This window comes from Macaca fascicularis, chromosome 20 (assembly GCF_037993035.2).
Source record: "Macaca fascicularis isolate 582-1 chromosome 20, T2T-MFA8v1.1".
Lineage (NCBI taxonomy): Eukaryota > Metazoa > Chordata > Mammalia > Primates > Cercopithecidae > Macaca > Macaca fascicularis.
In genome coordinates, this window is record NC_088394.1 from 12,288,050 (window position 1) to 12,315,532 (window position 27,483).

General features: G+C 50.2%; 1 protein-coding gene across 2 annotated transcripts in view; it reads right to left on the reverse strand.

Moving 5' to 3' along the window:
• LITAF (lipopolysaccharide induced TNF factor) overlaps window positions 1–27,066 on the reverse strand; it is a 79,967-nt gene extending 52,901 nt beyond the window's left edge. Inside the window, exons 1-2 of one of the 2 annotated variants that reach the window (XM_045382262.2) lie at window positions 26,954–27,066; window positions 24,911–25,171 (exon numbers count right to left, since the gene is read on the reverse strand). The gene's annotated coding sequence lies outside the window, so the exon portion shown is untranslated. The remainder of the gene's footprint in view (window positions 1–24,910; window positions 25,172–26,953) is intronic. The other variant, XM_045382260.2, reaches the window with a different exon arrangement.
• Window positions 27,067–27,483: the final 417 nt, after the last annotated feature.

A 27,483-nucleotide genomic window follows, 5' to 3' on the forward strand; every position in this document is an offset into this window, starting at 1 on the left:
TGAGCTGTCAGCAGGCTTTTGAGGTGAAAAAAAACAAATCCCTGCCCCAGGGGCTCTGCCCCACAAGGGGTTTCAAGGGCCTCCCTGGTTGTTTTCCACACTTCCTTCTCTTCCCCTCCAGAAATCCAGGGGAACATCCAAAAAGGAAACACGCCTTGAGATGTCAGTCTTCATTTTCCAAAATGGAACAGGCGCTCCAGTTTTAGCCTGGGAATGGCTGGAAACGCCCTGGGGGACACAGCTGCCTGGCAGGGTTTCCTAGCAGACAGAGCAATGTGGCAGTATCAGAAATGGTTCAGAAAATCCGCAGCCCCCATCCCAACCCAGCCATCTCAGCAGGCATGCAATTGTGCTTCCAGCTTAGCTGACAAAGAGCTCTCAGAACTCCTTCTTACAAATGCAGATTTAAGAATCCACTAGAGGCTGGGTGTGGTGACTCATCCCTGTAACTCCAGCACTTTGGGAGGCTGAGGCAGGAGGATTGCTTGAACCCAGGAGTTTGAGACCAGCTTCGGCAACATAGTGAGACCCTGGCGGGGTAGGTGGTGATGTGAAATTTCAGTTCTGTGTGTTTATTGTTCTAAATCAGTCAAACCCATTCGTGCCTGCTCTAAAATGTGGAATATGCTTGGTGGATTTTAACTTGGAAGTACATTCACTGAAGGGAAAGAAATTCCTGAGAGTTGACCTCTCATGAGCCCCTGTGAACCAAGTATTTCATATATCATTAGTTCATTTAATCTTCATTACGATCCAATTAATTGCATAGCTCTGTATCATAAATATTGTTTACATAGCAAAGGGAATTTATTTGCTCATATAGTTGGAAAGCCCATGGTAAGGACTTCAGGCATGGCTGGATCCAGGAGCACAAATGCCTTCATCAAGAATCTTTCTCTCGGCCAGGTGTGATGGCTCACGCTTGTAATCCCAGCACTTCGGGAGGCCAAGGCAGGAGGATTGCTTGAGCCCAGGAGTTCAAGACCAGTCCGGGCAACACAGCAAGACTCTCTCTCTCTCTTCAAAAAAAAAAAAGAATCTACTAGGTGGTGGCCACAGTTGTGTCAACTGGATGGTTCCCTATTATACAATATCACTGCAATAGATATTGCTGAGCACATGGCTTTTCTTTCTTTTTTTTTTTTAGGGTTATTTCCTTTGGGCAAATTCCCAGAAGTGTGATTACTGACGAGAAAAGTATGGACATTTCCAGGCCCCTGAAACACTGCGTCAAACTGCTTCCTGAAGAGGCTGGGATCCACCCACGCCTGTTGAAGGAACTGCCTGCTCAATGTGATGAAGCCACTGCCACCTCGGTCATCTCTGGATGTGAAACATCTGTTCTCCTGTGTCGGGAAGTTGGAGCAACGCAGGAAAGAACGGAACTTCCTTTACTACTCCAGGAATCAGCCAGGACCACCGTTGGACGTGGGACACTCGAATGGATCCGTCACAAATGTACAGGCCCTCGGGGCTCCTGGGAACAAGAGTGTGTCCTCTCTCTGTCTCTCTCTCAATCTCCGCTGTGCAAACAGGGAGCCCAAGCTCTCAACATTCTCCCAGCCAGCTCTCAGCACCCCCGCAACCAGCTCTCCGCATCCCCGCAACCAGCTCTGGATGGAGGATGGGCTGAATTACACACTGTGGACTTCAGCAGTAGGGCTGTGACAGGTGGCTGTGTCCCTGTGGGGAATGTGTCCCCTAGTATTCAATGGGGGAGACGCCACGCAGGTCTGGCTCTGTCTTCAGAGACCCCCATGAGGCCCGGGGTTCCTCCCACGCGGGATCCTGTGCACCTCCTGGAGGACTGGGAAGAGGGAAAGGAACGCAGCCAGTACTGCCCTGGGCTCTCTTCACAGTGTGGGGGACCCCTTCCCAGCCCCGTGTCTCTCTCTGCAGCACAGAGCCGCACAGGTTGAAGACTCCTATGCAGGGGCCGCAAAGAAGGAAGGGAAGAAAAGGAGAAAAAAGGGAGGGAAACAGAGAAAGGAAAAGAAAATGAATTGAGATGGGGCAAGGGGCGAGAAGAGGGGAGGAAGTGAGAAAAAGAAAGCAGCAGCCAGACGGGCATAGAGGCCAAGGCAGGAGGATTGCTGGAGGCCAAGAGTTCGAGGCTACAGAGAGCTATGATTGCACCACTGCACTCCAGCCTGGGCGACAGAGTGAGACCCTGTCTCTAAGAGAAAGAGAAACAAGAGAGTTACCATGAGAACCCCGAGAGCTTCCCACACTACAGATGTCATTCTCACAACCGCACCCCGAGGCAGTTTCCACTGTTCCCACTGGAAACTCATCAATAGCTGCCTCTTTAGGATCAAGACCAAAGTCTCCTATAACCTGCGCACAGCCTGGTCTCCTGGGAGAACAGGTCCCCATTCTTCCTTCAAAGTGTTGCACACACAGGATTTGTGATTATTGATTTAGTTGAGGGATCCTTTTTTTGTTAAACTTGTTGTGGGCTATTGCTGTCATACACAGAGTAGGCATGACAGTCTGATGACACTGACCTCTACACCCTACTCACCATCTGGTCTATCCGATGCCATCTGTCCCACATGGGTCCCTCTGCCCCTGGATTTTTTTTTGATTCTTACTTTTTAATTTTTTGAGACAAGGTCTGGCTGTATCACCCAGGCGGGAGTGCAGTGGCATGATCTTGGCTCACCGCAACCTCCACCTCCTAGATTCAAGCCATCTGCCCACCTCAGCCTCCCGAGTAGCTGGGACTACAGGTATGCACCACCATGCCCAGCTAATTTTTGTATTTTTTGTGGAGATGAGGTTTTGCCATGTTGCCCAGGCTGGTCTCAAACTCCTGATCGCAAGTGATCCACCTGCCTTGGCCTCCCAAAGTGCTGGGATTACAGGCGTGAGCCACCTCGCCCGGCCAGAAAAGTTCCTGAAGGAAATTGAAAGTACACATGTGAAAAAATAAAAAAGAAAGAAAGAAAGTACACACGTGAAGAAGAAAGTGAAACAGGCTTACTGCTGATATTAATTTTATCTGCACTGGAAAACCAAAGAATTTCTGCAACTTGCTTTCTTGCCATTTTTGCTTTATTGTGGTGGTCTGGAACCAAACCATGGTATCTCTGAGGTGTGCCTGCAACCGCAAAACTACAATATGCCCAGGCCGGAGCGCAGTGGCGCGATCTCGGCTCACTACAACCTCCGCCTCCCGGGTTCAGTCGAATCTCCTGCCTCAGCCTCCCAAGTAGCTGGGACTACACGCACCCGCCACCATGACCAGCTAATTTTTTTTTTTTTTTTTTTTTTTTTGTATTTTTAGTAGAGATGGGGTTTCGCCATGTTGACCAGACTGGTTTCAAACTCCTGACCTCAGGTGATCCACCTGCCTCAGCCTCCCAGAGCGCTGGGATTACAAGCGTGAGCCACTGCGCCCGGCCTACTTCACTATTCCTGTCCTATAGTATGGATGAGGAAACTGAGTTCAGAGAGGTTTCAAGAATGGCCCAATTTACACCATTTGGGAGTAAATTCACATCCTCCCCCCAGCCAGTTTGACACCAGAGCCCCAGCTTCCATTGCTGTTCTGAACTGCCTGCAATGTGGACCATGCTTTCTCTTCTGAAGTTGGGAAAGTAAACCCCCACACTCAGGGCAGGTGCCCAATGTATAGCCGGCTTGCCAAGCTGGCCTCAGCCTTACATCACAGGCCTGGATCAGAGGATGCAATGTGTTACTATCACGTTCCCTGCTGAGCTGTGTTGACAACAGTGCTGTCTGCTCCAGCACATTGCCTTGGCCCTGTATAAGGGCCTGTAGGAGAAAACTGCTTCACACCTAAGAAGGCTGGACCTTAAGCTCTTAATTTATTTTCAACTTTGGGACAGTGAGAATATTAATTTTTTCTCTTTTTGCTCTGGCCACTAGGAAGCTCAGAGCCAAACATATGACCCACTTCTGAAAGTAGTGCAATTTAATTTGGGTATCATTCCTGGAAAAAAAAAAGTTCCTTCCTTCTTATTGTTTTCTACCTCAACATTCTCATTTTTAAAATCCTGTTGTTTTGTTAGTATCTTTGTAAGTTACCTCGAATCCATCTTGGAAAAAGGCAAGAGTTGTGAATGCAAAAAAAATTTAATAAATACATGCACACATGAAAAATGAATGAATAACAATAACATCACTAGACCAGGGTTCATCAACCTCGGCACTATCAATATTTGGGGCCAGGTCATTCATTGCTATGGGAGCTTTCCTGTGCACCATGGAAGGTTTTGCAACATCCCTGACCTCTTTCTAGAAACCAGTAGCACTCCTCCCGGCATCATGACATCCAAAGATGTCTCCAGATGACATCTCCAGATTTGTCCCCTAGGACCAAATTCCCTCCCAGTTGAGAACCCCTGTCCCAGCTCCCTGAAGGCAGAATCATTATGGTTTTACAACAGTAAATCCCCTCAGGCATGAAGCTGACACTTAGCAGAAACAGCTGGCTGAAGAAATAAACTAATGCCTGCCCCAATACATCATCCCTTTCCAGGCTTCCAGGACACAGAGCTCTTGCCACCTCGATCCTCCTAGCACCCCCATGGGATCAGAATTAGATCCTTGCATCACAGATAAACCCCACCGGGGTTCAGAGAGGCTGAGCGAGTGGCCCAAGATCACACAGCAAGCACAGCCCAGGGTAAAGGATCAAGTGCAGAATGACGTCCTGCCTCTGGTTACGGTAAGAAGAATGGGGAGCAGTGAGGAAAGGGACGCAGCTGGGTCCTGGGGAACAAGTTGGATTCTACTGGGGGTGGGAAAAGGGGAGGGGAGTTCCCAGGTAGGGAAATCCCAGCATGAGCAAAAGCCTGTAGGCAGGAATTTGAGCAGCTTGCTTAAGAGTTGGGAACTCCCACAAGAACTGAAAACCTAAAAATTCATAGGAAACTCGACACAAATGGTGGAAACACCCCAAATGTCCATCGACAGACAAGTGGATGAGCAAAATCCGGTCTCTCCATACAACGGAGCATTATTCAGTCATCAAAAGGAATACAGCACTGATACAGGCTGCATCATGCATGAACCTTGGAAACAGTACACCGAGAGAGAGAAGCCAGGGGCAAAACGCCCCAGGGGGCCACACACGGTGGCTCACGCCTGTAATCCCAGCACTTTGGGAGGCCGAGGCAGGTGGATCATCTGAAATCAGGAGTTCGAGACCAGCCTGGCCAACAGGGTGAAACCCCGTCTCTACTAAAAATACAAAAATTAGCTGGGCGTGGTGCCGCACACCTCTAGTCTCAGCTACTCGGGAGGCCGAGGCACGAGAATCTCTCAGGAGGCAGAGGTTGCAGTGAGCTGCACTCCAGCCTGGGCGACAGAGTGAGACTGTCTCAAAAAAAAAAAACCCATATAGTATACAGTTCCATTGATGTGAAATGTCCAGAACAGGCAAATTCACAGAGACAGAAAGCGGATTCATGGTTGTAGGACTGGGGGAATTAGACAGAGATGGCTAAAGGGGATGAGGTTTCTTTTGAAGCTGTAGAAAATCTTTTGAAGCTGTAGAAGATGTTTTGAAACTGACAGTGGTTACAGTTGCACAATTCTGTAAACTAAAAGCCTTTGAATAGTATACTTTTTTGTTTGTTTGAGACAGAGTCTCACACACTCTGTCGCCCAAGCTGGAGTGCAGTGTGAGATCTCCGCTCACTGCAACCTCCACCTCCTGGGTTCAAGCGATTCTCCCGCCTCAGCCTCCTGAGTAGCTGGGGTTACAGGGGCCCGCCACCACACCCAGCTAAATTTTTTTTTGTATTTTTAGTAGAGATGGGGTTTCACAATGCTGGCCAGGCTGGTCTTGAACTCCTGACCTCAAGTGATCCACCCGCCTTGGCCTCCCAAATTGCTGGAATTATAGGTATGAGCCACCAGTGCCTGGCCTGAATGGTATGCTGTAAATGGATGAATTGTCCAGTATGTGAATTACGTATCCAAAACACTCCTGGAAAAAAGAAAAAGGGATAAAGGGAGCAAAGGATTCAGGCTGCAGGACTGGCTGTGCCACTTCCTGGCTGCATGACCGTGAGCAAGTTACTTTACCTCCCAGAGCCTCAGCAGCCCCCATCTGCTAGGGTTGAGAGGGACATGTGCAGGCAGTGCCTGCCATTCGAGGGACCGTAAACTTTCGTTCCTGGCATGCCTCCTTCCTGCCCACTTCTCCCTCACACTCCAGAAGCCTCCAGAATGCCTGCTGCAGGAATGATTTCCTTGAAATCCGAACTGAAAAGACCAGGCTTTCCTGGCCAGTGATGGAAACAAATCTTCACTGTTGTCTAAGCACCGGATGTTGGAATCACACCCCACCTTCTGTCTCCAGACCCAGAGGTCCCCGCCTGTCATTTACAGTTTCAAGGCACCAAATGACCCCCATGATTTGCAAAGGATTCCCTATGGCCACCCATCTCTGCAGCCTTCAATCCTCCCCACCCTGGTCCCCACTGTTCCTGGTGGCTTTGGGGGGCCTCAGGGAAGCACAGAGAAGCTGGGACTCACCCTGCAAAGTAATCCAGCCCAGGAGGACTGGGTGGTGGGGGAACCCCACAAAGAAGCGAGTGTGTGAGCAGCTCTTCCGCACACAATGGCCCCTCAGAAACCTGTTCCAGGGGAAAACAGAGGATCTCTATTGGCAAGGCCTAAGAAAGAAATGTCTGTCTTCTTTCAGGACCTGCCCCCGCAGGCTCCAGGCCAAGAATGTTCAGCGCGGGGTCTCTTAAGTTTCTAAAATTATGCCTAGGTTGGAGGGTTGGTGGGGGTGAGGATCGGGAAAGGATGTGGTGGGCGGGCAGGCAGGATATCTTTCTTCTGGTCCCTCATGCCCCAGCCTGCACGTTGGGCAGTGGGAAGGGAGTGGAGTGGCCCTCCAGCAGATATCAGGTTGGCCTGAGGATCAAAAACTCTGTGCACATGGCTTGGCTGCTCAACTGTCTTCAGATATTGCCACAGTGCCTTCCCAGAGTGCTCAGGTTTTTCCCCGAGCAAGGGAGCAATGGGATGGAGCCATAAATAAGAGGAAAAAAAACCATCCCCCAGTGGTCATCATCTAGAAGTGGAAACAGGGCTGCTATGGTGGGTTGTGCAGGTTGTGCACTGCATAAATGCAGGAGGCACTCTTCTGAAGCATGGAGTCATGCTGTATACAACTCAGACAACCATTCAAGGCAACCTGTAATGTAACAGGAGGGGGACCAGCTGGCTCATGGGAGCAAGCCTTCACTCTTGGGTGGGACTGGGGAAATGTGAATCAGTGGCCAGTTTGTATGTGGAAGACAGAACAAGACCTCACTACAGTGTCAGTCCTAATTGAAATACTTAGGACCCCTCTCTCCCAGCTACCGAAATCAAAGGGGTAGGAGGAGGGAGGAAAAGTCACCCTACCTCCCAGATACGGTTTCCAGAAAAAAGTACAGTACATGGCTAGGCATAGTGGCTCATGTCTCAGCAATTTGGGAGGCTGAAACAGGAGGATCACTTGAGGCCAGGAGTTCAAGACCAGCCTGGGCAACATAGTGCGACAAAAAAAAAATTTTTTTTTAATTAGCCAGACGTGGTGGCACATCACCTCATTACACTCCAGCCTGGGCAACAGAATGAGACCCTGTCTGCAAAACATATATGTAGGAAGCCTAGTTAAACTCAAATGTCAGAGAAACAGTGAATACTTTTTTAGCATATCCTAAATACAGCCTGGGATATACTTATACTAAAAAAATCATTTGTTGTTTCTCTGACATTTGAATTTAATCAGGCATCCTGCATTTTTATTTGCTAAATCTAGCAACCTTTCCCCTAGAGGACATCCCTATGACAACACTTTTTATCACCCACCATTGCCTGGAAATGGCTATTAAATTGCAGTCAATTGGGAGCAAATTTCTTCCAAGCATTTTTCCTTTTTTTTTTTTTTTTTTAAGACAGAGTCTCCCTTTGTTGCCCAGGCTGGAGTGCAGTGGTGCGATCCTGCCTAACTGCAATCTCCACCTTTCAGATTCAAGCGATTCTCCTGCCTCAGCCTCCTGAGTAGCTGGGATGACAGGCGTGCGCCACCATGCTTCGTTAATTTTTTTGTAGTTTTAGTAGAGACAGGGTTCCACCATGTTGTCCAGGCTGGTCTTGAACTCCTGACCTCAGGTGATTCACCCGCCTTGGCCTCCCAAAGTGCTGGGATTACAGGTGTGAGCCACTGCCTGGCCCTCCCATTCTGACAGCCGTGCAGTCCTACAGGATATGGAGTGTGATAACAATTCCCATCCAGCGAAGCTTAATGGCTTCCTTCTTCCCCTCGGGGCTCTGAAATCACCACCCGCCTGGCAAAGAGGGATATGTGGGCGCCCACACAGCCATGTCACGGAGAGGATGGAAAAACAGGGTCTCAAAGCCCAAGGATCTCCTGGCACTGCCCACACCGCCAAAGCTCAGGAGAGTCAACCATGTGCCAGGCTTGCTCAGCCCGGATCTAAAACGGGGGTCTCTCCAGTGAGTCAGACCAGGTCGTTTCCCAGCCCAGGGACTCTGTGACTCCTGGGAGCCGCTGTGGCCTTTGGCTGCACTGTCCTCATCATTCCTGTGAAATGGGACCACCTGGGGGGCAGCCTGGAGAGTTGGTGAAGCCGTGTCTCCCTCCCTGGCTTGTCCTGGGCTCTCTGGAAGGCAGGTGAAGAATGAGGAAGGAAGAGCCTTATTGGGCAACTCCCAGCAGGTTTCTGTGGGAACGGCTGTCTGACCTCGTGTGGGTCACCTGCGGTTAGAGCGAACTGCACTTCATGCGGCCAGCGGGAGGTCAGGTCCAGCCCAGCTCAGGTCACTCACGTGCACAGAGAACCTGGATGGAAAGTTACCAAGGTCCGGGCGGGAGCCCTCGCAAAGACAGCAGACCTTCCCACCCCACTCCCAGCCCAGAACTGGCCACCCACGCCCTCACCCCATTCTCCCCTGACATCTCTGTTTGTCCACGTCCTTGAGAAGGGCGGAGGGACAAGGACAGACTGAAAAGAGATGTTTGGAGGATGAGTCAGCCCTCTTGGGGAATGATTTCACTATGGAACAAAGTTCGGTTACACCAGAAGCTCTTGGGCACCATCTCAGGGTCTCCCATGGCTCCTGAAGGCTTGTGGGACCCTGCTGTGTCCCCTAGAATCCTGACCTCCGAAACCGGCAAAAGTTGTCCTTGTGGGGCACAGCCGATGGCCTGGGTGCCTCCTGATGGGCGAGGCCAGCCAGTCGGGTGCTTCACTCTAGGTTTTTCTTTGGATTTTTTTTGTTTTTGTTTTTTGGGGTTTGTTTTAGATGGAGTTTCGCTCTGTTGCCCAGGCTGGAGTGCAGTGGTACAATGTCGACTCACTGTAACCTCCACCTCCTGGGTTCAAGCGATTCTCCTGCCTCAGCCTCCCGAGTAGCTGGGACTACAGGCACCTATCACCACGCCTGGCTAGTTTTTGTATTTTTAGTTGAGATGGGGTTTCACCATGTTGACCAGGCTGGTCTCAAACTCCTGACCTCAAGATCACTCTAGTTTTTGTTTCCACTTCTGGATCCCTATGGGATGGAGCGAGAGAGACTGGACACTTACATTGAGAGAGAGACCAGAGCTCCTGGGTCACCTGGGGGAATAACCGATGCAGCCAGATGCCAGGTCCCAGGACTGCCTTCTCCTGACCATCTGGGTAATTCAGACACAGCCGGGTCTGAGGTGCCAGAGTGTGTTGTTCCGCCTGTTTAGACCTGCCCCACCTTGAAGAGATCGGTGATTCACAGTCTCCCCTAGAACCGACAATTCCTGGAGGGTGGGGCCCCTGCTAATTCAAGCTGGTCTCCTAGGAGAGCTCCCAGAGGGCAAGGGCAGTCAGGGAAGGCTTCTAGGAGGAAGCGGCTCTTGTTGAAGGCTAAGCCAGAGTTAGGTGGGAGAGGAGCAGGAAGGGTGTCCTTGCAGGGGGCACAGCAAGACGGAGGGTGTGGCGTGTGCTGGCTCAGCAGTTCACACTGGTGGAACCAAGGGCACGGAGGTGGCTGGGAAAAAGCCCAGACAGAAAGGATATCTCAGAAACGAGGATTCACACTCCAAGCTCTGGCCTCGCCCTACCACATGTTGTCAGATGACCAGGCGGGCCACTTCTCTTGCTGAATGTTTATCTCCTTATCTCTAAAATGGAACCGACAGTTGAGATCAATGCCTGTGCTCTGTGGGGTTCCTCTGCTCCCTGGCAGGCCCTGAGATTTGGACATTTGCACATGACCCATCTCATTCATTCCCAGCAACACCAGTCAACAGTGGAACTGTTATGCCCATTGTACAGATGGGGCAGCTGAGGCTTGTGAAGGCTCAGAAGGACGTCCCAGTTTCTCTCACTCTCCTTTCTCCCTCCTACGGATGCTGAGACAAATGACCACAAACTGGGTGGCTTAAAACAACAGAAATTGATTGTCACAGTTCTGGAGACTGGAAGTCCGAAATCAAGGTGTCAGAGGGCTGGTCCTTCTAGAGGCCTTTCTTTTCTTCCTTTTTTTTGAGATAGAGTCTCACTCTGTTGCCCAGGCTGGAGTGCAGTGGCATGATCTGGGCTCACTGCAACCTCCACCTCCCGGGTTCAAGCAATTCTCCTGACTCAGCCTCCCAAGTAGCTGGAATTACAGGCACATGCCACCAGGCCTGGCTAACTTTGTATTTTTAGTAGAGACAGGGTTTCACCATGTTGGCCAGGCTGGTCTTGAACTCCTGACCTCAGTGACCTGCCCACCTCAACCTCCTAAAGTGCTCGGATTACAGGTATGAACCACTGTGCCCAGCCCTTTTTTTTTTTTTTTTTTAAGACTGGGTCTTACTCTGTCGCCCAGGCTGGAATGCAATGGCAAAACTTCAGCTCACTGCAATCTCCACCTCCAGGGCTCAAGGGATCCTCCCATCTTGGCCTCCCAGAGTGCTGGAATCACAAGTATGAATCAGTGTGCCCGGCTTGTTTTCGCCTTTTAGCTGTTACAAATATCTTCTTACTTCCTCTGATATGCCTACTAGAACATTTAAACTTGCCTAGTGGCATGCATTACCCTGCAGCCGGACCAGCTCTGTTCTAGACATCAGGCAGTTCTAACAGCAGGGAGTCAGTTCAGTGATTGTCATGACAGCGAATGCATGGCTTCCAGGACCCTGCGGCCCGCTGGCGGATGGGGCTGGGCACGAACCCAACAGGCCGGGTCTGAGTGCCTCACTCACAGATTCTTCTCCAGCACCCAGCTCAGCAGCTGGCATGGGGTGGACGCCCAGTCGGTACACACTGGGAGAATGAATGAATGAACAAAGGAAGGAGGGAGAGACCAAGCTGGGGCTCTGGGAGAAAAGGAGGCAGGAAAGTCCCAGGAGACAGCGGCTGAGGAAAGAACGCAGATCCCAGGAAGAAAAGCGACACCAGAGCCCCATCTCCCCTGGGGTGTAAACAGCATAGGCAACCACTCAGTAAAGACCTTAGGCACGGTGGCTCATGCCTGTAATCCCAGCACTTTGGGAGGCCGAGGTGGGTGGATCACCTGAGGTCAGGAGTTCAAGACCAGCCTGGCCAACATGGTGAAACCCCATCTCTACTAAAAATACAAAAATTCGCTGGGCATGATGGCACATGCCTGTAATCCCACCTACTCAGGAGGCTGAGGCAGGAGAATTGCTTGAACCTGGGAGGCGGAGGTTGCAGTGAGCCGAGATCGCACCATTGCACTCCAGCCTGGGCAACAAGAGTGAAACTCCGTCTCAATAAACAAATAAATAAATAGCCAGATGTGGTGGTGCATGCCTGTAATCCCAGCTTCTCAGGAGGCTGAGGCAGGAGAATCGCTTGAACCTGGGAGGCGGAATGAATCGAGATTGCACCGCTGCAATCCAACCTGGGAGACAGAGCGAGACTCCGTCTCAAAAAAAAAAAAAAAAAAGAATAAAGTGATTAAAAAAAAAAAAAGTGAAGACCTATGTGGTATAATAAAAAATATCTATTTGGTCTTTGTCCCCTGTCACTGGTTCCTGGCACAGAGCTGCTAAAGCCCTTGGACCCTCCTCAGTGATTAGAATATCTTTCGGATGCTAATGAGATGACTCAAGATGACTCAGTGTGGGGGTACCTAGACAGCTTTGGAATGTTTAGAGGGTTAGAAGGTTCAGTTCACCCCCTCCTCACCTCTGGGGAGGGGAGAGGGACTAGGAATTAGGTCCAATCACCAATGGCCATGATTTAATCAATTATGCCTATGTCATGAAACCTTACTAAGAACCACTACATAGGTTTCCGGGAGCGCCCAGGTTGGCAAATATATCCACTACCTGGGAGGTGGGGCACCCCAACTCCACGGGGACAGTGTCCCTACATTCGGGGCCCTTCCAGACCCCACCCTATGCTCCTCTGCATTTGGCTGTTTGTATCTTTCATAATAAACTGTAGTAGTGCTGGACACCGTGGCTCCCACCTGGAATCCCAGTGCTTTGGGAGGCTGAGGCAGGCAGATCCCTTGAGGTCAGGGATTTGAGACCAGCCTGGGCAACATAGTGAGACCCCATCTCTACGAAAAAAATTTTTTTAATTAGCCAGGCGTGGTATCGAGTGACTGTGGTCCCAGCTACTCGGAAGGCTGAGGTGGGAGGATTGCTTGAGGCTAGGAGATTGAGGCTGCAGTCGGCTATGATTGTGCCACTGTACTCCAGCCATGGGTGACAGAGTGAGACCCTGTCTCAACAAAACAAAACAAAACAAAACAAAAAAGAAAAAAAGAAAGGGGCTCATTATGAATAACAAAAGATATACCTCTCATCTCTGCCACTCAGAAAATTACAAGGATCCTAGAAGCTCTGTCAGGTATCTGAGGCAAAGACCAAATACATATTTCCTGTTGCATCACAATATCACAGACTACCCTCTGGCCTTTGAACACAGATCCCTTATAGTCAGATGATCAGAAACGCCAAAAGATGCCCAGCGTGGGCAACATAGGAAGACCGCATCTCTACAAAAATTCTTAAAAATCTACTGGGCATTGTGATGCACACGTGTGGTCCCAACTACTCAGGAGGCTGAGGCAGGAGGATCACCTGAGCCCAAGAGGTTGAGGCTGCAGTGAGCTGTGACTGAGCCACTGCACTCCAACCTGGACAACAGAGCAAGACTCTATCTCAAAAAAAAAAAAAAAAAAGATGCTGGCAGGGTGCAGTGGCTCATGCCTATAATCCCAACACTTTGGGAGGCCGAGGCAGGCAGATCACCTGAAGGGTCAGGAGTTCGAGACCAGCCTGGTCAACATGGTGAAACCCTATCTCTACTAAAAATACAAAACTCCAGGCGTGGTGGCGCAAGCCTGTGGTCTCAGCTGCTTGAGAGGCTGAGGCAGGAGGATTGCTTGAACCCGGCAGGCAGTGGTTGCGGTGAGCCGAGCTCACACCAATACACTTCAACCTGGGAAACAGAGCGAGACTCCAACTCAAAAAATACATAAATAGAAATAAAAAAGGTGCCAGCACATTGCTAAAATCCCATCAGTCCTTAATAATGATACGGTCCACCATCCCATGAAACGTATGAAAATGTCCCCTAGGGTAAGGCTGCCCAGGCTTGCAGACTTCCATTCTGTCTTATCAAGTTCCAAAAGCAGGGGCGGTCCCAGCAATATATGGATTTACATTTTTTTTTTTTTTTTAGACGGAGCTTTGCTCTGTCAGCCAGGCTGGAGTGCAGTGGCACGACTCACTGCAACCTCTGCCTCCTGGGTTCAAGGGATTCTCCTGCCTCAGCCTCCCGAGTAAATGGGACTACAGGCTTATGCCACCACGCCTAGCTAATTTTTGTATTTTTAGTAGAGACGGGGTTTCACCATATTGATCAAGTTGGTCTCAAACTCCTGACCTTGTGATCCGCCTGCCTTGGCCTCCCAAAATGCTGGAATTACAGGGGTGAGCCACCGTGCCTGGCCTACATGGATTCAATCTTGCAGGCATCTGGTGTAACTGAGCCAAGGGACAATGCCATCTCTTGATCTAAGCCTCTTTGAAGGTGTTAATGTAATATTAAATATCCTTCCTTCCGTAAGCTATTTATTCATTCATTCATTCATTCATTCATTTTATTTATTTGAGACAGGGTCTCATTGTATCACGCAGGCTGGAGTGCAGCAGCTTAATCATAGCTCACCACAGCCTCAACCCCCACCGAGATCAAACGACCCTCCCACCTCAGTCTCCCAAGCAGCTGAGACTACAGGTGCATGCCACCACAACCAGCTTTAAAAAAAATTTTTTTTTTCACAGAGACAGAGTCTCACTATATTGCCCAAGCTGGTCTCAAACTCCTGGGCTCAAATGATCCTCCTCACTCAGCTGCTGGGATTACAGGCATGAGCCACTGTACCTGGCCATAACCCATTTATTTATTTACCCTTTTACCTCCAGCTATTTTTGTTTCTTCTCTCTATTTATGCCCAAACTTTTTCCCCTTTGGAAGGGACATTCTGTTCTGCCACTGTGCTGGTCTAGATTGCAGGCAGAAATACTAGTGTAGCAGGTGCCTCCCCTGGCAAGGCGGGAGGAGAGCCCTGAATTTGTAATCAGCCAGGCAGAAGTAGGGGTAGCCTGGGGACGCCATTTGCACTGGTGTCTGAAATGGGAGCAGTCCTGTGGGACTGAGCCCTTTGACCGTGCAGTCTGCACTAACTGTGGGCAGCTTCTGTCCGAACTCAACTGAATTGCTGGCCATGCAGTTGGCGTCACAGAATCTGGACAGTGTGCTTGATGGGCTTCCTAGGCTTTCGTTGTGTGCAATGGGCTAATAGCAAGATAGTTTCTCTCTGGCCATGGAGCCAGTTAGTAGCTGTTGTCCCCGCCTCCCAGTGGGTGGAGCATTTACAGGGGTGGGGAGAGGGCTCTTCATAGAGCTGCAAATTAAAAACCCAGCACTGGCCGAACGCGGTGGCTCACGCCTGTAATCCCAGTACTTGGGGAGGCCGAGGCGGGCCGATCACGAGGTCAGGAGTTCGAGTTCAGCCTAGCTAACATGGTGAAACCCCGTCTCTACTAAAAATACAAAAAATAGCTAGGCGTGGTGGGGCGTGGTGAGGCGTGGTGGGGCGTGGTGAGGCGTGGTGGGGCGTGGCTGTAAAATCCCAGCTACTCAGGAGCCTGAGGCAGGAGAGTCCCCTGAACCTGGGAGGCGGAGGTTGCAGTGAGCCGAGATTACACCACTGAACTCCAGCCTGGGCGACAGAGCGAAACTCATTCTCAAAAAACACTAAAAAAACAAAACCCAGCACTTGCCAGCGCGGTGGCTTACGCCTGTAATCCCAGCACCTTGGGAGGCCAAGGCGGGCGGATGGCTTGAAGTCAGGAGTTCGAGACCAGCCTGGCCAACGTGGCAAAAACCCCTCTCTACTAAAAATACAAAATTTAGCTGGGCGTGGTGGCACTTACCTGTAATCCCAGCTATTTGGGATGCTGAAGCAGGAGAATAGCGTGAATCTGGGAGGCAGAGGTTGCAGTGAGTCGAGATCACACCACTATACTCCAGCCTGGGTGACAAAGCAAGACTTCGTCTCAAAAACAAAAAACAAAAAAACCCCAGCACTGCTGGGCTCAGAGGACGCATCTCCACATGGCATGATGAGGCAAAGACCAGTGCTCCAAAGGCCCTAAATGTCATGTGACCCATGTGCACTTCACCCTATGGTGAGAAGCTGCCAACTCAGTCCTCTTCAGGGGTCAGGCAAGAGACAGAAATGGGAGAAGCAAGCTGAGTGTAACGATTATAACCACAGGGCATTCTTGGCTTATATTCCACTTTCCCTTTTTTTTTTTTTTTTTTTTTTTTGAGACAGTCTCAGTCTGTTGCCCAGGCTGGAGTGCAGTGGCATGATCATAGCTCACTGCAGCCTTGACTTCCCAGGTTCAAACCACCCTCCTGCCTCAGCTTCCTGAGTAGCTGGAACCACAGGTGCATGCCACCACATCTGATTACTTTTTAAAAATTTTTCTTTTGTAGGGATGGGGTCTTGCTATGTTGCCCAGGTTGATCTTAAACTCCTGGCCTCAAGCAATCCTCCCACCTTGGCCTCTGATATAGTTTGGATATTTGTCCCAGACTACATCTCTTGTTGAAATGTAATCCGTGGCCGGGTGCCATGGCTCATGCCCGTAATCCCAGCACTTTGGGAGGCCGAGGTCAGTGGATCACCTGAGGTCAGGAGTTCAAGACCAGCCTGGCCAACATGGTGAAACCCTGTCTCTACTAAAAATACAAAAATTAGCCGAGTGTGGTGGCGGGCGCCTGTAATCCCAGCTACTTGGGAGGCTGAGGCAGGGAGATTGATGGAATCTGGGAGGCAGAGGCTGCCATGAGCCGAGATCGTACCACTGCACTCCAGCCTGGAGGACAGAGTGGGACTCCATCTCAAAAAAAAAAAAAAAGAAAGAAAGAAAGAAAAGAAAAAGAAATGAAGAAATGTAATCCTCCACAATGTTGGAGGTGGGGCCTGGCGGGAGGTGTTTGGATCCTGGAAGCGGATCCCCCATGATTGGCTTGGGCCATCCCCTTGGTGATGAGTGAGCTCTTGCTCTGAGTTCACAGGAGATCTGGTTGTTTAAAAGAGTGTGGCCCTCTTACCGGGTGCAGTGGCTCATGCCTGTAATCCTAGCACTTTGGGAGGCTGAGGCGGGCGGATCACCCCGAGGTTGGGAGTTCCAGACCAGCCTGACCAACATGGAGAAACCCCATCTCTACTAAAAATACAAAATTAGCCAGGCGTGGTGGCTCATGCCTGTAATCCCAGCTACTAGGGAGGCTGAGGCAGGAGAATCGCTTGAACCTGGGAGGCGGCGGTTGCAGTGAGCCGAGATCGCATCGTTGTACTCCAGCCTGGGCAACAAGAGCAAAACTCTGTCTCAAAAAAAAAAAAAAAAAAAGTGTGGCCCTCCTCCCAACACTCTCTCTTGCTCCTATTTTCGCTATGGGACATGACTGTTCCCCCTCTGCCTTCCACCATGACTGTAAGCTTCCTGAGGCCTCCCCAGAAGCTGAACAGAGGCCAGCATCATGCTTCCTGTACAGCCTGCAGAACTGTGAGCCCAGTAAACCTCAGTTCTTTATAACTTATCCAGTCGCAGGTATTTTTTTGTTTGTTTTCTTTGGGGTTTTTTGCTTTTTTTTTTTTTTTTTTGAGACGGAGTCTCTCTCCATTGCCCAGGCTGGAGTGCAGTGGCACGATCGCAGCTCACTGCAAGCTCCACCTCCCAGTTCACACCATTCTCCTGCCTCAGCCTCCCGATTAGCTGGGACTACAGGCGCCCGCCACCACGCCTGGCTAATTTTTTGTATTTTTTAGTAGAGACAGGGTTTCACCCTGTTAGCCAGGATGGTCTCGACTTCCTGACCTCGTGATCCGCCCACCTTGGCCTCCCAAAGTGCTGGGATTACAGGCATGAGCCACCGCACCCGCCTACCCAGTCTCGAGCATGTTTTTACAGCAATGCAAGAATGCCTAAAACAGCCTCCCAAAGCACTGGGATTACAGACGTGAGCCACTGAGGCCGGCCCACTTTCCCACTTTTGAAGGTGATGTGGAAAAATAGGTCATTTCTATTCTGTAGAAAGAATTGGCAGCACAAGTATGACAATATTAGGAACTTATTCTCAGCCTCTGGTCACGGAGACAGACAATAGGGAGTGGTGGGGACTGTGACAAACTGAAGGGCAAGGCCCCATGTAACAGGCGCAGCAGGCACTGTCATGGTCCTGCCCACATCTCCCTCAGCAGCTGCTGCTCCAGGACATGTCAACACTGCACGCTTGGCTCGCCATTTGTGACTTTTCTTTTTTGAGATGTTCTCACTCTGTTGCCCAGGCTGGAGTGCAGTGGTGCCATCATGGCTTACTGCAGCCTCAACTTCCTGGGCTCAGGTGATCCTCCCACCTCAGCCTCCTGAGTACCTGGGACTACAGGCACACTCCACCACACCCAGTTAATATTTTTTTTGAGATGGAGTTTCACTGTTATTGCCCAGGTTGTAGTGCAATGGCACAATCTCGGCTCACTGCAACCTCCGCCTCCCAGGTTCAAGTGATTCTCCTGCCTTAGCCTCCCGAGTAGCTGGGAATATAGGCATGTGCCACCACGCCCAACTAATTTTGTATTTTAAGACGGGATTTCTCCATGATGGTCAGGCTGGTCTCGAACTCCCGACCTCAGGTGATCCGCCTACCTCGGCCTCCCAAAGAGCTGGGATTACAGGCATGAGCCACTGCACCCAACCCCAGCCAATCTTTATATTTTTTGCAGAGATGGAGTCTTGCTATGTAGCCCAGGCTGATCTTTAACTCCTGGGTTCTAGCCATCCTCCTGCCTCAGCCTCCCAAAGTGCTGGGATTACAGGCGTGAGCCACCGAACCTGGCCCACCCATGACTTTCTATTTGAAGTTTTCTTCCTGGCCTACGTGCAGAACAGACTGATATTAACTCCCCCCAGAAGCAGCCCTCCACCAAGCATAGACAGGAGTCAGAAGAAAACATTCCAGCCCCCTTACCCCTCAGGAAGCACAAGCCGTGTTCTACACAGCTCCCCTGAAGTCCCCGGCAGGATGCAGCCCCAGCTGCCCACAAGAGGGGCCAGCTCCCTGACACCCCTGTAGTATGTGTTGATTCGTTCCCTGCCCGGACTCTCTTCCCAGCTGCTTGTGAGTGCTTCCTGAGATCCCCTCCCTAGTAAACCACTGGCGCCCAGATCCTAAGATCCTGCTCGCAGAGCCTCTGGGGCAATGCAAACTAAGATAAGACACCAGCTGCTACATCTCTGCAGCCCATTTTTGCTGGGTGGGAAGGCAAGACCTTCCCACTTTTTTTCAAAAGAAACCAAGATCCAAAGTTTCCCGTGAAACCTTCTGAGGGTTCATTGCCAGCTCAGATTAAACAGTGCAAAACAAAATGAAACAAAACACGTCTGCAGGCCCGCTCCGGCCCTTGGCCTTGCCAATTCAGAGCTGCTGGTGGCTGATGAGGGTGGAGGCAGTGGGGATGTGGACAGAGGGTGTGCTTGGGAGACTTGCCCTGGCAGCCTGGTGGGGACAGCCCAGAGGAGGTACCACCATAAGCCAGGCCGTGTGGCTTGCTCATGGGAAGCATCTGGACCGCCTGGAAGCATCTGGACCGCCTGGCACGGCCGCCCTCGGGCTGTCAAGACACCCAGAGTAAACAGTCTGAACGCTTTCCCAAACACGCAGACCCCAAGCCGCCTGCGGCCTCCCCCTGCTCCCTGGGTGGAGAGATATCCCAAGACCCCTCTGCCTGCCTGACATCTGAGCTCAGGCCCAGGAAAAACAAGCCCGGGGCGGCTGGAGTGCCCCAGGGAAGAGGCAGCAGTCGCGGGAGAGTCACTTCTAGACCGCACACTTGTGAACTTCGTTTTAATTCTGTGCAGATGGAGGAGGCTGTCTTTACAGATTTCCACCTCCCTACACAACCCCCTTCTTTCCTCTTGCAGAGAAAACAAAAACTGTATCTCTAGAGATTGCTTTTGCACCGTTTCACGGGGTTATTTAAAGTCATTGCTTTTCTGCTGTCTTTTCAGAATGTAAATGAAGAATACAAGGTGTCTTGAAGGATACTGGAGGGGTAGGTGGTGATGTGAAATTTCAGTTCTGTGTGTTTATTGTTCTGAACCGCCCATACCCACCCATGCCTGCTCTAAACTGTGGAATACGCTTAGTGGATTCTCAGTTGAAGCTACATTCACGGAAGAGAAAGAAATTTCTGAGAGCAGACCTTTCGTGGGCCTCTGTGAACCAGGTATTCCGTATATCATTAGTTCATTTAACCGTCATCATGACCCAATTAGTTGTATAGTTTCATATAATGAATATATATATATTTTATATATATATATATATTTTTTTTTTTTTTTTGTAATGGAGTCTCACTCTGTTGCCCAGGCTGGAGCGCAGTGGCATGATCTCAGCTCACTACAAGCTCCACCTCCAGAGTTTACACCATTCTTCTGCCTCAGCCTCCCAAGTAGCTGGGACTACAGATGCCCGCCACCACGCCTGGGTAATTTTTTGTATTTTTAGTAGAGACAGGTTTTCACGGTGTTAGCCAGGATAGTTTCGATCTCCTGACCTTGTGATCCACCTGCCTCGGCCTTCCAAAGTGCTGGGATTACAGGCGTGAGCCACCGCGCTCAGTCGAATATATTTTTTAGATAGCAAAGGGAATTTATTTGCTCATATAGTTAGCAAGTCTGTGGTAAGGACTTCAGGCATAGGTGAATCCAGGAGCACAAATGCCATCATCAGGAATTTCTCAGGCTGGGCGTGGTGGCTCACACCTGTAATCCCAACACTTTGGGAGGCTGAGGCGGGCAGATCACGAGGTCAGGAGTTCAAAATCAGCCTGGCCAGCATGGTGAAACCTCGTCTCTACTAAAAATACAAAAATTAGCCAGGCAAGATGGCGCACACCTGTAGTCTCAGCTACTCAGGAGGCTAAGGCAGGAGAATCACTTGAACCCAGCAGGCAGAGGTTGTGGTGAGCTGAGATTGCACCACTGCACTCTAGCCCGGGCGACAGAGGGAAACTTTGTCTCAAAAAAAAAAAAAAAGATCTCTCTTGGCCAGGTACAGTGGCTCACCCCTGTAATCTCAGCACTTTGGGAGGTCGAGGTGGGCAGATTACCTGAGGTCTGGAGTTCGAGACCAGCCCGGCCAACATGGTGAAACCCCGTCTGTACTAAAAATACAAAAATTAGCTGGGTGTGGTGGCAGGTGCCTGTAATTCTAGCTACCTGGGAGGCTGAGGCAGGAGAATCTCTTGAGCCCAGGAGGCGGAGGTTGCAAAGAGCCAAGATTGTGCCATTACACTCCAGCCTGGGTGACAAGAGCAAAACTCCATCTCAAAAAAATTTTTTTTTAAATTTTTTTTAAAAGAAGAATCACTCTCTTGGCCAGATGTGATGGCTCACACTTGTAATCTCAGAACTTTGGGAGGCCAAGGCAGGAGGATCACTTAAGCTCAGGAGATCAAGACCAGCCTGGGCAACATAGTAAGACCCCATCTCTACCAAAAAAAATAAATAAATAATTTCTCTCTCTCCATTTTTTGCCTCTGCTCTCCTCTGTGATTATATCATTCATTATCAGGTAGGCCTTTCCCTCAGAGGGGCAAAGAGGGCCTCCAGCAGTTCCAGCCTTATCCCCAACCAACTAAACATTTTTGGTGGAAAGAGAATTTTTTTTTTTTTGAGAGGGAGTCTCGCTCTGTTGCCCAGGCTGGAGTGTGGTGGCGCGATCTCGGCTCACTGCAAGCTCCGCCTCCTAAGTTCCCGCCATTCTCCTGCCTCAGCCTCCCGAGTAGCTGGGAGTACAGGCGCCTGCAACTGCGCCCAGCTAATTTTTTGTATTTTTAGTAGAGACAGGGTTTCACCGTGGTCTCCATCTCCTGACCTTGTGATCCGCCTGCCTCGGCCTCCCAAAGTGCTGGGATTACAGGTTTAAGCCACCGTGCTCGGCCTAGAGAATATTTATTTTCCAATAGTTCCAGCCAAAATCCCACGACTGAATCTCACTGGTCCAGTGTGGGTCACATGCCAATCCTCTGGTCAATATCTATGGTTACAGCAATAGAATTCATGATAACAAGCCCCTCCCTGGAGTCTGAGACTGTCAGGCTCACTAGAATAGAAATGGAGATGGGTAGTTTACCATCCTCAGCAGGAGCACTAGATGCTGACATTCAAAAATAACAGATGCCTACCAAAGTGGGGCATGTGAGAAGAATAGGTGAGTCCCATGACATCTTGCACAGCAAGGCTGCCATGACAGTTGCACAGGTTGTGCACTGCACATCTCTAGAGGGGCTCCATTTATTTTCACTGTCACCCTATGTTTATAGATTTATCATGATACATTTCCAACAGACTGCAGTAAACATCTTCAGGAAGGGAAGTGTGATCAACTAAAAATGAAAAACACGGCCACAGTATTTTGCAACTCTTCCCGTCAAGAGGTAGTCTATTTCCTCACCTCTCAAATCTGGGTAGTCTCAAGACTTGCTTTGACCAATAGACTATGGTGGAAGTGACACTATAAATTTTGAGGCTAAGCCTTAAGAGGCTTGGTTTCCACTCTGACCCTCCTGGTGTGCTGCCTGAGACTGCCCCATAAGACTACCCCAAAAGAAGGCAAAGAGCCCCCAGGAGGGTGAGAGGTCACGTGAAGGAGACCCAAGGTGTCCCAACCAACCAGCTCTAGACTGGAGGACCCAGGAAGGTAAGACGAACTGCTGGGGTGAACTGTGCTGTGTCAACTCATCGAAGCTGATAACTCAATTTCCCAGAACTCCCTCCCCATGTGGTTCTTTTTTTTTTTTTTTTTTTTTTTCTCCCCATGTGGTTCTGGTTAGAGTTGTCCAAAAGAGGAAGATGGGTGAAATTTGGAGGGTGGAGATGAAGCAGTGGCCATGACTCTCTGAAGGTCAGTGTGGTCTGGTGTGATGATGGTGTCTCCCGAGATCACCTCCCAAATAACCGTTTTTTGTTTGTTTTGTTTTGTTTTTTGAGACCGGGTCTCACTCTCTCACCCAGGCTGGAATGCAGTGGTGCAATCTTGGCTCACTGCAGCCTCTGCCTCCTAGGCTCAAGCAATCCTCCCACATCAGCCTCCTGAGTTGCTGGGACTACAGGCACATACCACCATTCCCGGCTCACGTATGCATTTTTAGCGGAGACAGGGTTTCGCCATGTTGCCCAGGCTGGTCTTCAACTCCTGGGCTCAAGCAATCTGCCCACCTCCACCTCCCAAAGTGCTGGGATTACAGGTGTGAGCCACCGTGCCTGGCTCCAGATAAACTACTTGCGCCCAAATTTCTGTCTCAGTATCAGCCTCTAGGGGAACGAAGTCTAAGACAGGCTTCTTAGGAAACTCTGAGTTCCCCTAGGTTGTGTGCTGAAGGAATGCAGTGACAGAAATCAGAGCAGAAAGAGATCAACCTTCCCTTTTAATCTTTCATTTATTCCTTCATTTTACAGTCAATGAGCCACTGCCGTGTGCCCGCGCTGGAGACAGAAAGAGCTCAGAACTTGGAGTCAGCCAAGCTAGTTCTAACTCCAGTCCTGAGACACAGACAAGTCCCCTGAGCTCTTGGAGCCTCAACGGATCCTCACAATGGTCCTACGAGGCAGGAAACCTCATGATCCCCAGTGCCCATGAGGAAATGGAACCACAGAGAGGTTGGGTGACCTGCCTAAGGTCACACAGCTAAACAGTGGCAGAGCCAGGATTTGAACCTGGGAGTCAATTCCAGATCCCATGTGCTTAGTAACTTTCTCAGGAGTTCCAGAGACTGGGCTGGCTGATGAAAGTTCCAGAAATTAGGACTTGTTCCAATAAATGGTATGAATTAGTTCCCCAATGCTTGTGAGAAAGATCCCACTACTTTACTTTAAAAAACAAAACAAAATAAAAAACTTCTTTTTATACAGTGAGTCAGAGTCTTGCTGGCGTGCAGTGGTGCAATCTCAGCTCACTGCAACCTCTGCCTCCCGGGTTCAGGCGATTCTCCCGCCTCAGCCTCCACCTGGGACTACAGGTGCCTGCCACCACGCCCAGCTAATTATTTGTGTGTGTTTTTAGTACAGACAGGGTTTCACTGTGTTAGCCAGCATGGTCTTGATCTCCTGACCTTGTGATCTGCCTGCCTCAGCCTCCCAAGCTGCTGGGATTACAGGCATGAGCCACCGCACCCAGCCTTTTTTTTTTTTTTTTTTTTTTTTTTTTTTTTTTTTTTGAGACAGAGTCTTACTCTATCTCCTGGGCTGGAGCTGCTCACCTCAGCTTTGACCCCCTTGACCTCCTGGGCTCCAGTGATCCTCCTGCCTCAGCATCCCGTGTAGCTGGAACTACAGATGCACACCACCACACCCGGCTAATTTTTCTGTATTTTTTGTAGAGATGGAATTTTGCCATGTTGCCCAGGTTGGTCTTGGACTCCTGAGCTCAAGCAATCCACTGACCTTGGCCTCCAGAAGTGCTGGGATTTACAGGCGTGAGCCACTGCACCTGGCCGAAACAATTTTTGTTTTGTTTTGTTTTGTTTTGTTTGAGTCGGAGTTTCGCTCTTTTACCCAGACTGGAGTGCAGTGGTGTGATCTCAGCTCACTGCAGCCTTTACCTTCTGGGTTCAAGCGATTCTCCTGTCTCAGCCTCCTGAGTAGCTGGGATTACAGGCACTTGCCACCACATCGGGCGATTTTTTTTTTATTTGGCATTTTTATTAGGGATGGATTTTACCATGTTGACCAGGCTGGTCTCACACTCCTGACCTCAAGAGATCCGCCCGCCTCAGCCTCCCAGTGTTGGGATTACAGGCGGGAGCCACCACGCACAGCTGACAAATTATTTTTAAAATCCAAAATGTTTCTATTTCCTATTTTAATGCAGAAAAGTGTTACCCTGAACACTGACCTAATGCATCACGTATAACATGGTTCTAGGTCAACTACAAAGGGCCTCTCCACTTTGATTTTTTCATGCGTCTTACATTTCAGTATCTTTACTCTTCCATGGAAACTTCGCTTCTTTAAGCCGGATGGGATCTGAGCGAGCGCCCCTTGCTACAGGGGGGAAGCCCTTGCCTCTCAGATACCTACCTTCCCAGACACCCCCTACCAAGCTTCTTTTTTGTTTTTGAGTCAGGGTTTGCTCTGTCACCCAAGCTGGAACACAGTGGCACAATCTTGGCTCACTGTAGCCTCTACCTCCCGGGCTCAGGTGATCCTCCCACCTCAGCTTCCCAAGTGGCTGAGGCTACAGGCACACACCACCAAGCCTGGCTAAACAAGCTTCTTCCAACCTGATCCCACCCCCCTAGGAACCCGGGTGTAGACGGCCTCTCTTACCTTTGCTGCACACGCGTCGCTCCTTCCTAGCCCCAGGGGCTGTGTCATGCACATGACCAAGGCTGGCCAGTAGCTACCCAGCATCTCCTGAGCCTCATTGATTGCTCCAGTGATGGGCATGTGATCCAAGCTGAGCCAATGACAATCAACCCCAAGACCCTTGCTGAAGCTCCTTGAATAAGACGAATTGTTTACAAGGCTGGTGAGATGAAAGCCTGGAGCTGTCCGGCACCATCTTTACCAGCAGGTAGAGCAAGCCCACTGGAGAATGAATCCAAGACGGAGAACAGCAGGGCTTGGAGATGGAGACAGGTCCCTGACAGCATGGTCCGAGCTTCTGGATCCAGCCAGGCCTGAAGCTCTTGCCCTCCCCACTTCCCAGTGACACAATACATTCTGCAATGGCATAAGCCAATTCCAGTGGGATTCTGGTTTTTGCAGCATTCTGCTATTCATCCTGACTAATGTACTAGACTTAAAAAAACACAAGGCCTGGGTGCGGTGGCTCATGCCTATAATCCCAGCATTTCGGGAGGCAGAGGTGGGCAGATCACCTGAGGTCAGCAGTTCGAGACCAGCCTGGCCAACATGGCAAAATGCCATCTCTACTAAAAATACAAAAATTAGCCAGGTATGGTGGTGCACGCCTGTAGCCCCAGCTACTCTGGAGGCTGACGCAGGAGAATGACTTGAACCCGGGAGGCAGAGGTTGCAGTGAGCCGAGAACGTGCCACTGTGCTCCAGCCTGGGTAACAGAGCAAAACTCCATCTCAAAAAATAAATAAAAATTCAAAAATTAGCTGGGCGTGGTAGCACACGCCTGTAGTCCCAGCTACTCGGGAGACTGAGGCAGGAAATCATTTGAACCCAGGAGGCGGAGGTTGCAGTGAGATTGCATCAGTGTACTCCAGCCTGGGCGACAAACTGAGACTCTGTCAAAAAAAAAAAAAAAAAAGCCTGTGATTCTCCATTGGCCCAAAACAAGCACAGTCCTGCAGAACACAAAGACACAGTTGCTCCTTGAAAGATTCACAGGAAGGGAAAAATACTTCCCATTCTGTTGTAATGAATCAATACCCAAATAAGACCTGGTTCGTTTCTCAAGCAGGTAATCCTGCCCAACAGCCATGACTCATCCCAGCCCCAACCAGCCCTGAGGTTGGTGGGGCCCCAGATAACTCGCTATACCTGGGGCCGCCCCAGATTTTCCATGTTCACGTGTCTTCTCTCCTTTCACTTCTAGCTAAGAGTCCTGAGAACTCTTTCTAGAGTTCCAAGTAAACACTTTGCAGAACGCCCAACCCAGATCAACACACAGTAGATGCTCTCAGCGCACAAGGAGACATCCGGAGATCTTGCTTTTACTGAAAGTATCCAATCAAAGGGAAAAGACAAAGTTGGTCTTGACCCTTTGTATTTTTATAATTTTTTTTTTCTTTTAGCCAAGCTCTTGCTCTGTTGCCCAGGCTGGAGTGCAGTGGCACGATCATAGCTCGTTGCAGCCTCAAACTCCTAGAGTCAAGGGATCTTCATGCCTCAGCCTCCAAGTAGCTGAGATTACAGGTATGTGCCACCACGGCTAGCTATTATTTTTTTTTTTTACTTTTTATTTTTTGAGACTGAGTCTTGCTCTGTCATCCAGGCTGGAGTACTGTGGCGTGTTCTCGGCTCACTGCAACCTCCACCTCCCGGGTTCAAGTGATTCTCCTGCCTCAGCATCCCTAGTAGCTGGGATTTCAGGCGCACACCACCATGCCCAGCTAATTTTTGTATTTTAGTAGAGATGGGGTTTCGCCATGCTGGCCAGGCTGGTCTCGAACTCCTGACCTCAAGTGATCTGCCCACCTTTGCCTCCCAAAGTGCTGGAATTACAGGCGTGGGTCACTGCTCCCAGCCTATTTTAGTTTTTTTAGAGAATGGCATCTCACTATCTTGCCCAGACTGGCCTTGAACTCCTGGCCTCAAGTAATCCTCCCGCCTCACCCTCCCAGAGTGCTGGGATTACAGGCATGAGCCACAGCACCCGGCCTCACCCCCTCTTACCAAGTGCTGAGCTGGCACCCAGGACCTCAGCAGCAAAGGGAGCTTCACAGGCATCAGATGAGGAAGGCTCAGAAGGCTGAGCACAGGGAAGGAGGCTCTGTCTGCAGGACACTGAGGACTTTGGGGAAGGCACTCAGCCGGGAAGTCAGACATGACCTCATCCTAGTTGAGGTTCCCTAGAAGCAGAGCCTGTGATGGAGATGTGGGTGCATGTGGTTTTCTGGAAGTGAGGGTTCTCGGAAGAGGAGAGTAAGGAGACAAGGGGCAGGAGGAAGAACAGCAGACAGGTCCCAGCTGGAGACCTGATCCCAGGGCAGGTCTGAAGCATGAGTTTTCTGAGTCAGTCCTGCCCAGAGGCAAGGGGGCCCTGCTGAGGACCTGTCCTCGGTCAGTCGGTCCCTCTGGGCTGCCAAGAAGGGTGGGTGAGGGGTGGGAAACAGCTGTGAGCAGTCAGCGGCTACACTTGAAGCCGCCGGCCCCTTCCTTCCTCTTCTTGGCTGCACACCTGCTTTTGGGGAAGGAGCTTGTGA